The sequence below is a fragment of the Triticum urartu genome, chromosome 1A (genome assembly GCF_056163025.1).
Source record: "Triticum urartu cultivar PI428250 chromosome 1A, HENAU_Tu73, whole genome shotgun sequence".
NCBI classification, from domain to species: Eukaryota; Viridiplantae; Streptophyta; class Magnoliopsida; order Poales; family Poaceae; genus Triticum; species Triticum urartu.
Window position 1 is genome coordinate 311,170,998 of NC_141873.1, and position 10,442 is coordinate 311,181,439.

The 10,442-nt window shown below is 45.7% G+C and overlaps 1 long non-coding RNA gene across 1 annotated transcript; it reads right to left on the reverse strand.

Annotated features, from left to right (window-relative positions):
• Positions 1–1,999: 1,999 nt before the first annotated feature.
• LOC147991009 (uncharacterized) lies at positions 2,000–5,721 on the reverse strand. Its single transcript, XR_015602000.1, has 3 exons — positions 5,241–5,721; positions 3,924–3,992; positions 2,000–2,298 (listed from the first exon to the last, which is right to left on the reverse strand). It is a non-coding gene; the product is annotated as an uncharacterized LOC147991009 (long non-coding RNA).
• Positions 5,722–10,442: the final 4,721 nt, after the last annotated feature.

Here is a 10,442-nt window from a genome sequence, read left to right on the forward strand (position 1 = left end):
TTGTGTGAGCATGTTGGTTGCATAATTTACTCATTCGAGGACATCCACTTGTTGTTTTGATTGTTTGGTTCCTTTTTCTTTTTCCAAGTGGATGGACAAGAATGCCTAAGAACCTTCTCTAGCTATCTATGCTTTTCTTGTCTCAAACTCTATTCATGCTACATCACAAAGTTTGATCAAGTCAGATTCGAACCACTCTATGTGAGGAGCACTCGGAGTCCCCGATTCGCCATAGACTTAAACTTCCAAAACTTCTTTGTGCATTTCGGTCTGACTGATTCATCCATTTCGGTCATACCGAGATCACTAAGTCGATCTAGGTTTTCAATCTCGATGCAACCGATTTGAACTTTTCGGTCACACCGAGTTGCAGTAACTGCTTACAGTTATGCATCTCGGTGCCACCAAGTTGTTCCACTCGGTCACACCGACAGGGTCAGGCTATATATATCCCCGGGCCAAAATTTGAAAAAAATTCCGAACCCCTTCGCCCGCGCTCAGCCTGCTTTGCCTCCCCGGGTCTCCGGATCGTCCTCCTCATCGCCAGCTGACTCCCGCCGCTGGTCTCCGCCGCCGTCAATGGGAATCGTCTCCGCCGTTGCCGCCGTAGCAGGTCCATCGCCGCACTAGGGTATGGACTTGATCCTTGTGCTAATCCCTCTCCGATTCTTAGCACATTGTTTTGCCATGTATCTTGTCATGATTGAGATCATTCTATCCAGTGAAATCACTCCGTAGTTTAGTCGTGGATTGAAAATTTAGGGTTAGATTTCCGCTGAAATCATCTCGGACTAACTGAGTTGTTGAAATCGGTTCCATCGATTTGGCTAAGGCCATTGCACATGTGATTCTCGGTCTGGCCGAGAAGTGCAAATCGGTGTGACCGAGTTCAATACTTTGTGAAATCCTAGCAGTCTCGGTGCCACCGAACTGTGACTCGGTCTGACCGAGTTCACTAGTTTAGGTTCCAAAAGCTGCTTCCGTATCACCAAATTTTCAAATCGGTAGATCTGAAATGCTTTCTGTGGAAAACTAAAACTAAGTTTTTAAATCATTCTTTTGCAAAAATCTCTGTACTTTGTGATGCTCATCCAATCTACCTCATCTATAATCTATTCACAGGGTCTGCTGTCAATGTTTGCATCATGTCAGATCAGAGTGACAGCCAGAACAAATCTGAGGAGCAAGTCAACATGAGTGAGGGCACTAGTCCCTCTAGCAGCTTTAATGAGGGAAGCAGGAGTACACCCAGCAACTTGCCTAAGGCAGCCACCAGGGCCAGAAAGAAGAGAACCTCAGATTCAGAGGATGAGGACTATGTGTCTGTTGAGGAAGAGGCCACCTCAAAGAAGAAAGTTCTGAAAAAGGAATATGGCACAACTGCTACCACTAAGCCAGGAATGAAGACAAAGATTCCTACCAAGAGAGTGCCTATGTCAAAGGCCAGAGCATCCACTGCTGAAACCTCCAAGCCATCAGAAGAGGTAGTTGGAGAATGCAAGAAAAGGAAAGAAAGGGTCAAGAAGACCACTGCCAGAGTGCTTGGCAGATCCTCAATTATGAGAGATTCAGAGGAAGAGGAAGAAGATGCAGCACCAGCACCCAAATCTCAAAAGCTTATGGGAGATGCTATAAAGGCAGGGGTTGCTCCATCTAAGCCTAAGACTGCTCCTAAGACTGCTGCTCTTGAGACACACAAGTTTGGATCAGTACATTACCTTCTGTCAGGTTTGCCAACAATCAACTGGATCCTCAGACACACTCTCTTGCCAAAGTCAGGTGATCACAAGATGATCAGAGGCCATGCAATCAACCTGCTTCACATATTTGATGTGCCTCAAAAGTTCAAAGTCATGAGCCTAATTGTGGAAACCATTAAGAGAACAACTGCAGATCAGAAGAGAAGTGTGACGCCCCCGATTCAATCGTACACTAATCATACGCACAAATGTGTACGATCAAGATCAGGGACTCACGGGAAGATATCACAACACAAATCTAGACACAAGTTAAAAATAACACAAGCTTTATATTACAAGCCAGGGGCCTCGAGGGCTCGAGTACATAAGCTCGAATACACAAGAGTCAGCGGAAGCAACAATATCTGAGTACTGACATAAGTCAAACAAGTTTGCCTTAAGAAGGCTAGCACAAAAACAAAATCGATCGAAAAGGCAAGGCCTCCTGCCTGGGAGCCTCCTAACTACTCCTGGTTGTCAGCGGCCTCCACGTAGTAGTAGGCATCCTCGGTGTAGTAGTAATCGTCAGTGGTGTCGTCTGGATCCTGGGCTCCAGCATCTGGTTGCAACATCCGGAAATAAAGGAAAAGGGGAAAAAGAGGGAGCAAAGCAACCATGAGTACTCATCCGAAGTACTCAGCAAGCAAGGATCTATACTACATATGCAACATTATCAAAGGAAGGTTGTATATGTGGACTGGGCTGCAGAAATGCCAGAATAGAGAGAAGGCCTAGTCCTATCGAAGACTAGCATCTTCTGAAAACCACCATCTTGCAGCAACAGGAGGAAGTAGAGTAGCATAAAGTAAAGTAGTAGTAGTGTCATCAACGTCGGCCAGAGATCCTTTCTCGACTCCCAGCGAGAAAGCAATCCCAGAGCCATACTATCCAGTTATAACCACCATCCAAATCTCATCACCATCCAGTTCTCATCATCAGTATCCAGTTCTAGTTGTATCGATTGGGATACAACTCCAAGTGTCCGTTACCATAGGACAGGCTATCGATAGATGTTTTCTTCCCTGCAGGGGTGCACCAACTTACCCACCATGCTCGATTAACTCCGGCCGGACACGCTTTCCTGGGTCATGCCCGGCCTCGGCCAAACAATACGCCACAACCCGACCTAGGCTTAATAGAGATGTCAACACGCCAGACTAAACCTATGCCCCCAGGGGTCTTGGGCCATCGCCCCGGGAACTCCTGCACGTTGCGTGGGCGGCCGGTGAGCAGACCTAGCTACCTACATCAAAAAGGTAGGTGCTTACTAGTCCAACCCGTCACGCGCCGCTCAGTCGCTGACGTCTATTAAGCTTCGGCTGATGTATACAACGCAGAACGCCCATACTATGCCCACGTGATGGTTAGTGCTATCAGGCCAGAGGCCCCTCGGATCAAATATCCAAACCGTAGTGGATTAGGAGCACGCGGTAACGAGCAGAGACACACGGTCGATGTGACCCCGTCGCCCCGTCTCGAGTACTTGCGGCAAGGGCTAAGAATGCCCGGCCACGCCTCATAAGTATCTCGCGGGCACCTTCCAGGTCAACCCGACTCCACATCACTCGCAATTAAGCTCGTGCGGGTACCCCTCAGGGCCGACCCGTCTTTAGTAACATGGCTCAGTGCAAAGTCATAGTAACCATAGTAACTGTGTGTCTAACACCAAGGGGAAAACCCGAGGAATCACCCCCCGAGAATTCAACTCGATGTTATCATCAAGGTGAACGTAAGAGGATTCACCCTCGAGGTTCACACTTGAGGGGTTGCACGACAGAGCCGTAACGGTTAAGGAGGAAATTACCCTCGATGATCACGACCACATAGCTACACTACAGAGATCTCATCAGGAGTGATGTATGAGGTTCACCCTCGACACTCGATAGTAACTATGTAGTGTCGTAGAACTAGGGGGTGATGTGCGGTGTCGGGGCCTGGACGTCGATCACGTTGACCGAGTCATCGAACATAAAGCGAGGCAACTGGGACAAGGTGGGGTCACTGATGGATCTCTAACCAACCTATACTAAGCAGTTTAGGATAAGCAGGTAAGGTATGAAAGCAGGTAACAGCAACAGGCTATGCATCAGAGTAGGATCATACAGAAAGGAGTAGCAGTTCTAATGCAAGAATGAGAGGGACAGAAATGGGCGATATCGGAATGCTCAAGGGGGTTTTGCTTGCCTGGTTGCTCTGGCAAGGAGGGGTCGTCGTCGACGTAGTCGATCACAGGGGCAACATCGGTCTCGGGGTCTACCGGAGAGAAGAGGGGGAAGAAACAGTAAATATAAAGCAACATAGCACCACAAAGCGTAACATGGCAATAAGATGTGTCGGGTGTGACCTAACGTATGGCTACACGATATAGGTGAAGGGGGAAAACAACCGGGAATGTTTTCCTGAAGTTTGGCCTTTTCGGACAGACGAACCGGAGGGGGTGGTTGCAGGTTCGCTATGCTAGAGACGCGTGAAAGACGAACGGACTGTGTATTCTGATTCTTCTCGTCGTTCTAAGCAACTTTCATGTATAAAACTTTTTCATCCGAGCTACGGTTTATTTTATATGAATTTCTAAAGTTTTAACCAATATTCTAGAAATCCCTGAAATTTTGCTAAGTCTGAGAATTCAACAGTTTTTTTAAACGTCACTTGGCTGTTTTCAAAAGACTACAACTATTGTTCTGTACATCCGATGAGTTAGTGCCTTATATCAATTTTGAGTACTTTTCTGTGATCTACATGTTAGTACCAATTACATCCATATTAGAGTTCATTTGCTTGAACAACAAGAGCACTAAAGTAGCTATGAAAATAAAACTATTTTTTGGTTTTTCAGTTAACAGAACATACCACTTTGCAATTTTCATAGGATTAAATCCATACATTGAAAGGATTTGGTCCAGTGGGATAAAATGGAGTTTTCCTCGTATATTTTCTACTCATATTATTTTTAATCATGTTAACATTTGCTTTGCCATAGTTTAGGGGTTGTCCAAAGGGTTAGTGAGTGTAAAATTTGAAAAGCTAGCTAGCACTAGCTACAGTACTAGCAATAGGCCATCAGTACAACGGCAACAGAGTAGAGTTGATGCGCGCTTGCACGTGTAGGCGACTGCGGGCAGGCACGGGCCGGGTGCGGGCACGAGCGCGTGGGTGTGCGCGGGGACGCGACCAGGCGAGAAGCCGCCAGCGACGGCAGCAAGTCGCCGCGTGCGGGCAGCAGTAGTATGCGTAGCAGCCTTAGCAGAAGCAGCGAAGCAGAGCAACAAGCGAGCGCAGCAACAAGCGGCAGTAGGAACAAGCAGCAGCAGCGACAAGAGGAGCAATAGTGTGACTACTGCAGCAGCTAGCAGAGACAAAGGGCAACGACACACACATACGCGTACGCGTACGCCGGAGCTCGGACAAGCTCGGGGACGGCGACTATGACAACGACTCGAGGGGGCGGGTTACGGAGGCGGAACGGAGCGGGAATGAGAGGGAATCGGAGGCGCAGCTCACAGCGAAGCTCGTGGAGGGCTTGATGAAGCCGGAGGGGTCGAGGGAGAGCGGATCGACGGCGAGGTCGCGGTGTCTGTGCGTGGGGGTGGATCCCGATGGCGAACGCTGGCGGCGGTCTGGAGACGAGCCGAGGGGCGTAGAGGAAGGAGACGACGACGGCGGACCGCCTGGACGCCGTGGCATAGCTCGGGGTGGCCGGTGGCTGCGGGATCGATGCGGGCACGGCGACCACCGTTGGGATTCGCGTTGGGGAGAAGACAGTGGCGCGAGGGAGAGAAGGGGAATTGAGCTAGGGTTCGGGAGGAGGGAGAGAGCGATCTTGTAGGGCGCCAGGGGGCGTGGATGGCCGCCCCGTGGCCATCAGCGCCATGTACGGTCGCCCTGCGTCCACAAGCGCCCGATGAACAGAGGAAGGGGACAACCTAGCGGTGGGCTGGGCTTCAATGTGGAGTGTTGGGCCAAAGTGCACCTTGACTTTTGTTTTTTTTGACTCTTTGCTATTTTGTATTTTCTGCTACTGTTTTGCATCAAGTTGGGCCACCAAATGATTTTTTGCTTTGAACGGAACTTTGCACATAAATCTAACACAAAAGATAAGAGTGGCACAAAAAGTTTGGGGTCAAAAGGAGTTGCCTAACCATTTTTAGAAACTGAAAAGGCCAATTTAATTGCTCCTGGACCAAACATTAATTCCGAGATGCATTTTGGGAATTCAAAAGAGGTTGGTTCCAACATGACAAATATCCAAGGATTATTTTCCACCCTATGAACATTTTAGTTGGCATGTTTGAGAAATTTGAATTTGGACTTTAATTTGAATTTGAATTTGAGCAGTGTTTGGATGCAAGTGAGGATTAGCAACCGTAAGGGTGATGACGTGGCACCATTAACACGGGATTATTGTAGCATGGCACTGGGGGCGTTACAAATCTCCTCCACTACAAGAAATCTCGTCCCAAGATTTAAGTGGGGAAGTAAAGAGTAACTTCGAGAGAACTGGTCCTTATAGGTTTAATTATCTAGCGAACAATTCAGGAAATGAGGCAGAAGTATCGCTCGAGTTGAAACTTAATAAGACATCGAGAGCAAAGTATGAAGGTACCATGAGAAGTTTTAACGGGCATGCAATCATTCGATGCCTAATCAAAAGGTGAAAGGGGTTCAATGCAACAACAACAAAATTATTGCGTCTGATACTAGAATAGATCACTAGGAAGGTGGTTCATGAATTATATATGAAGGCAAGTGAAAAAGGATACTTCGGAATCAAGGAGGTACATGAGTCAGGTTTAGATCATGTGGAGTTGTGGGTTATGGGCCCACCATGTGGGTTAAAGGTAGAAAGGGTGCTGGCATCTTTCACGGTCATGATAGCAAGTCGGGTCAGAGCATAGCCTGTCAGTTATGTTGGTAACAACGTTGGTACCAAGGGCGAGGGACGAAGAGAACAATTCTCCTTCTCGTTGAACGAGGCGGACCAATAGGCAAGGTTCTCATCCATCGGTGGTTACTGGAATGTCATCAACTATAGTAACAGGGTCTTGCTGACAGAATTGTACACCGAGGTGTTTTCATAAGCAGGGAACTATTACTGTTTAGATCTCATAAACCACAAGAAAGGATAAACAAAACAATGGAAAAGATAAGGTGATCATTAGATTAATCAGAACATTGGTAAGGGAAATGTGTTTACACACAAGAATTGGGAGTATATCCTTCCCAAGGGGAAGCGGAGCAGGATATACATGATATGACAGCAAGTTCAAAAGCATTTAGATAAAGGAGGCGAGGGAAGAATCTTGATATTACCCATACAATGGTGTTTGGATAATAGATCAAGAAACATTCTACAATGTGCTTCCAATGCTCTTGTTGATATTCGAAATACCTCAGTCATGCTTCGAGGTAGCATTAACATGGTGTTACAAGTAGGGGTTGGAGTTGAAGATCACAAGAAATACTCACGGAACAATTGCAGGAATAGCAAGGAGTCCAAGGTATAACCAAGACATGATCAAACATGTGTTGGAAAGAAGACAAGGGGGGGTGTCGATGATAACTCAAGGATGGTATTTCTTATAACAAATTCGATTGATATATTGGAATAGCTCAGAATGTTGACGAGAATGACACAATTGTCGAGAGATTTCAAGAAGATGTAATCGATCGGCGATGACATCAAGTCAAAGGAATGATGAACGAAAAGTTATTGGAACCATGGGTACAACACAAACTCGAAATCAAGCTTGTTGTTCAAGGAGAAAAATGATAAGACAAGGAAGATCGATGTAAGCTTAGCTCATTGTCGGAAGTTGCTCCAGTCATAAGGACCTGGTAGCATAGTTAAAAGTTGACACGATAAAAATATAGTCGACCAGGCTAGGAATGATGTGATGGGGTATCATTCCAAGATAATTCACAAGAGGTAGTGCAATGACACAATATCCTTTTGATAACAAGGGGCAGTACTCGATCTAGATGAGAATAGAGGTTGGACAGATGAAATGATCTGCAAAAGACAAGTATTTCAACTTCTCCGGGAAATGGAATCAAGGAGAAAATATGGTCGGAACCACGATTGCAAAGAATCAACTTACAGCTGCAAGATGAGATTATACCAAGGGAACATTTGATTATAAGAGAAGCTTCCATGATAAGATCTAGATCGTGTCTATGGGCATGAACACAAAGTACAAGGTGGACTCCCACTTCTTCAATGCATAACCTTTCATTCCTTCCTTGTTTTTTTTGAAGAATTTGTAGTGCGAAAGATTTATCTGGTGAAGCTCCAGAAGAGTATGACTCACATCTCTTTTGAGTTCACACGGATTAGGGAAGGCATAGGTTCGACCCGTAGGGGTATCTTAGGCAGATATACCACTAACTTCCAGAGCATATATCACCAGCTCAATAGCAGAGCATGTTTGACAATAAGCAGAGGATACAATTTACCGATGGCAATATGTATCAGGGGAAGAGTGCACGAGATTTTGAATATGAAGGACATTGCCGGATAATAATCCAACAAAGGATTCAGCGGTCCTAATGGATCTGATGTGACTATCAGTACTCAATCAGAAGAGGGAAATAATGCAAAGGCATCAGATTATAGAAATAGCTGAATAATTTGGTGCTTGAGTACAAAGGAATTATGATTTCAAGACGAAGGATCAGAAGCAGAGGCTCTGATCAAAAGATGATTAAGTTGAATAGACTTAGAGGTGCACCTCATCAAATCTTGATTGGGCAATGATACGTCTCCAACGTATCTATAATTTTTGATTGCTCCATGCTATATTATCTACTGTTTTGGACTATATTGGGCTTTGTTTTCAACTTTTATATTACTTTTGGGACTAACCTATTAACCAGAGGCCCATCCCAGAATTGTTGTTTTTTTTGCCTATTTCAGTGTTTCGAAGAAACGGAATATCAAACGGAGTCCAAACGGAATAAAACTTTCGGGAACGTGATTTTCTCACGAACGTGATCCAGGAGACTTGGACCCCGCTCCAAGGAACAAAAGAGGCGGTCACGAGGGTGGGGGGCGCGCCCCCTGCCTCGTGGGCCCCTCGGAGCTCCACCGACGTACTCCTTCCTCCTATATATCCCTACATATCCCCAAACGATCGGAACAAGAGCCAAAAACCAAATTCCACCGCCGCAACTTTCTGTATCCACGAGATCCCTTCTTGGGTCCTGTTCCGGAGCTCCGCCGGAAGAGGGCCGTCATCACGGAGGGCTTCTACATCATCATAGCCTCTCCGATGAAGTGTGAGTAGTTTACCTCAGACCTTCGGGTCCATAGTTAGTATGTAGCGACCAGACCTCAAACAGTCTGATCTCTGTGCTCCGGTGTCATCCCTGGATCAGTAATGCTGACACCACACAATACTCGGAGGATTTATAGCAGAGTAGCAATCACACACTTATTACATCGAGTGTCTCAAAAGAGAACTTATTACAATAAATATGGCTTAAGGCCATCTAGTGACGATAACAGCGGAAGGCTTGGAAGATAAGTGAGTCCATCAACTCCAACGACATCACTCAGTATAGAACCACGACCTAAAAACTCCTTAATCGTCGTCTGAAAAGTCTGCAACATTAACGTTGCAGCCCGAAAACGGGTCAGCACATGGAATATGCTGGCAAGGTAACACATAGAGAGTAATGGAATGCAACAACTATACTATATGCATATTTGGCTGGTGGAAAGCTCTATGGTTACAGTTTTTGCGTAAAGCCAATTTTTCCCTACTTCAAAGGAATAAATTAATTACTATCAGGGTGGTTGTTAAACATTGAGAATGGTTGACAGCATTCTCAATCCCAATTAAGTAACATCATTAAAACCCATCAAAATTACTTTAGAGTAACATGTTGAGATTCACATGATAATCCAGGTACTAGATACTCAAGATGTCCATAACCGGGGACACGGCTAACCATGATTACTTTATTACACTCTGCAGAGGTTTGCGAACTTTTCCCCACAAGACTCGATCGCCTCCATTTGGTTTCTCGCACTACATGTTGTTTGAGAAGACGGATGACCGAGACATAGTCTTTCAGAAGCGCTAGCACCTTACGATCGGGTAGACCGTACCACCTATATCCCCTACATCTGCTAGTCTACCACTGTAAGAGTTCGCACAACTTAGTCAACTATGCCAGAGCCCATAATGGCTTGTGGCTGCACATGGAAGTTTCTAGTATGAATAATCTCATGATCCCTGTGGGCCTGGGTGGCGGTCCAAAATAAAACAGGCAAGTCCTGGAAACCCCAGGTGCCTCAATCCACCCAGATGTGTGTTAGGTTGCCACCTTAGATAAACCATTAATTTAACAATCTCACATCTGTCATGGATGTCACTCACCCAATCCACGTCTACTAGCATAGCATGGCATAATAAGCAAACGTAGAAGTAACTCCCAAAGGGTTGATAATAAACAAGTAATAGGTACTACCTCATCTACTTCCCATCCCACAATTTAATTAGATCCTAATCATGCAATGTGTGAGGATTGATCTAATGCAATAAAACTGGGTTGTAGAAAAAGGTATGATCAAAGTGTTACTTACCTTGCTGATGATCCGCGAAACCTAGAGATTCAACGTAACAGGCGGCGCACTCCGGGTATTCTATCGTAGACAAACAACAAGCATACAATAAGTACTCATCTAATGCACAGGTAAAA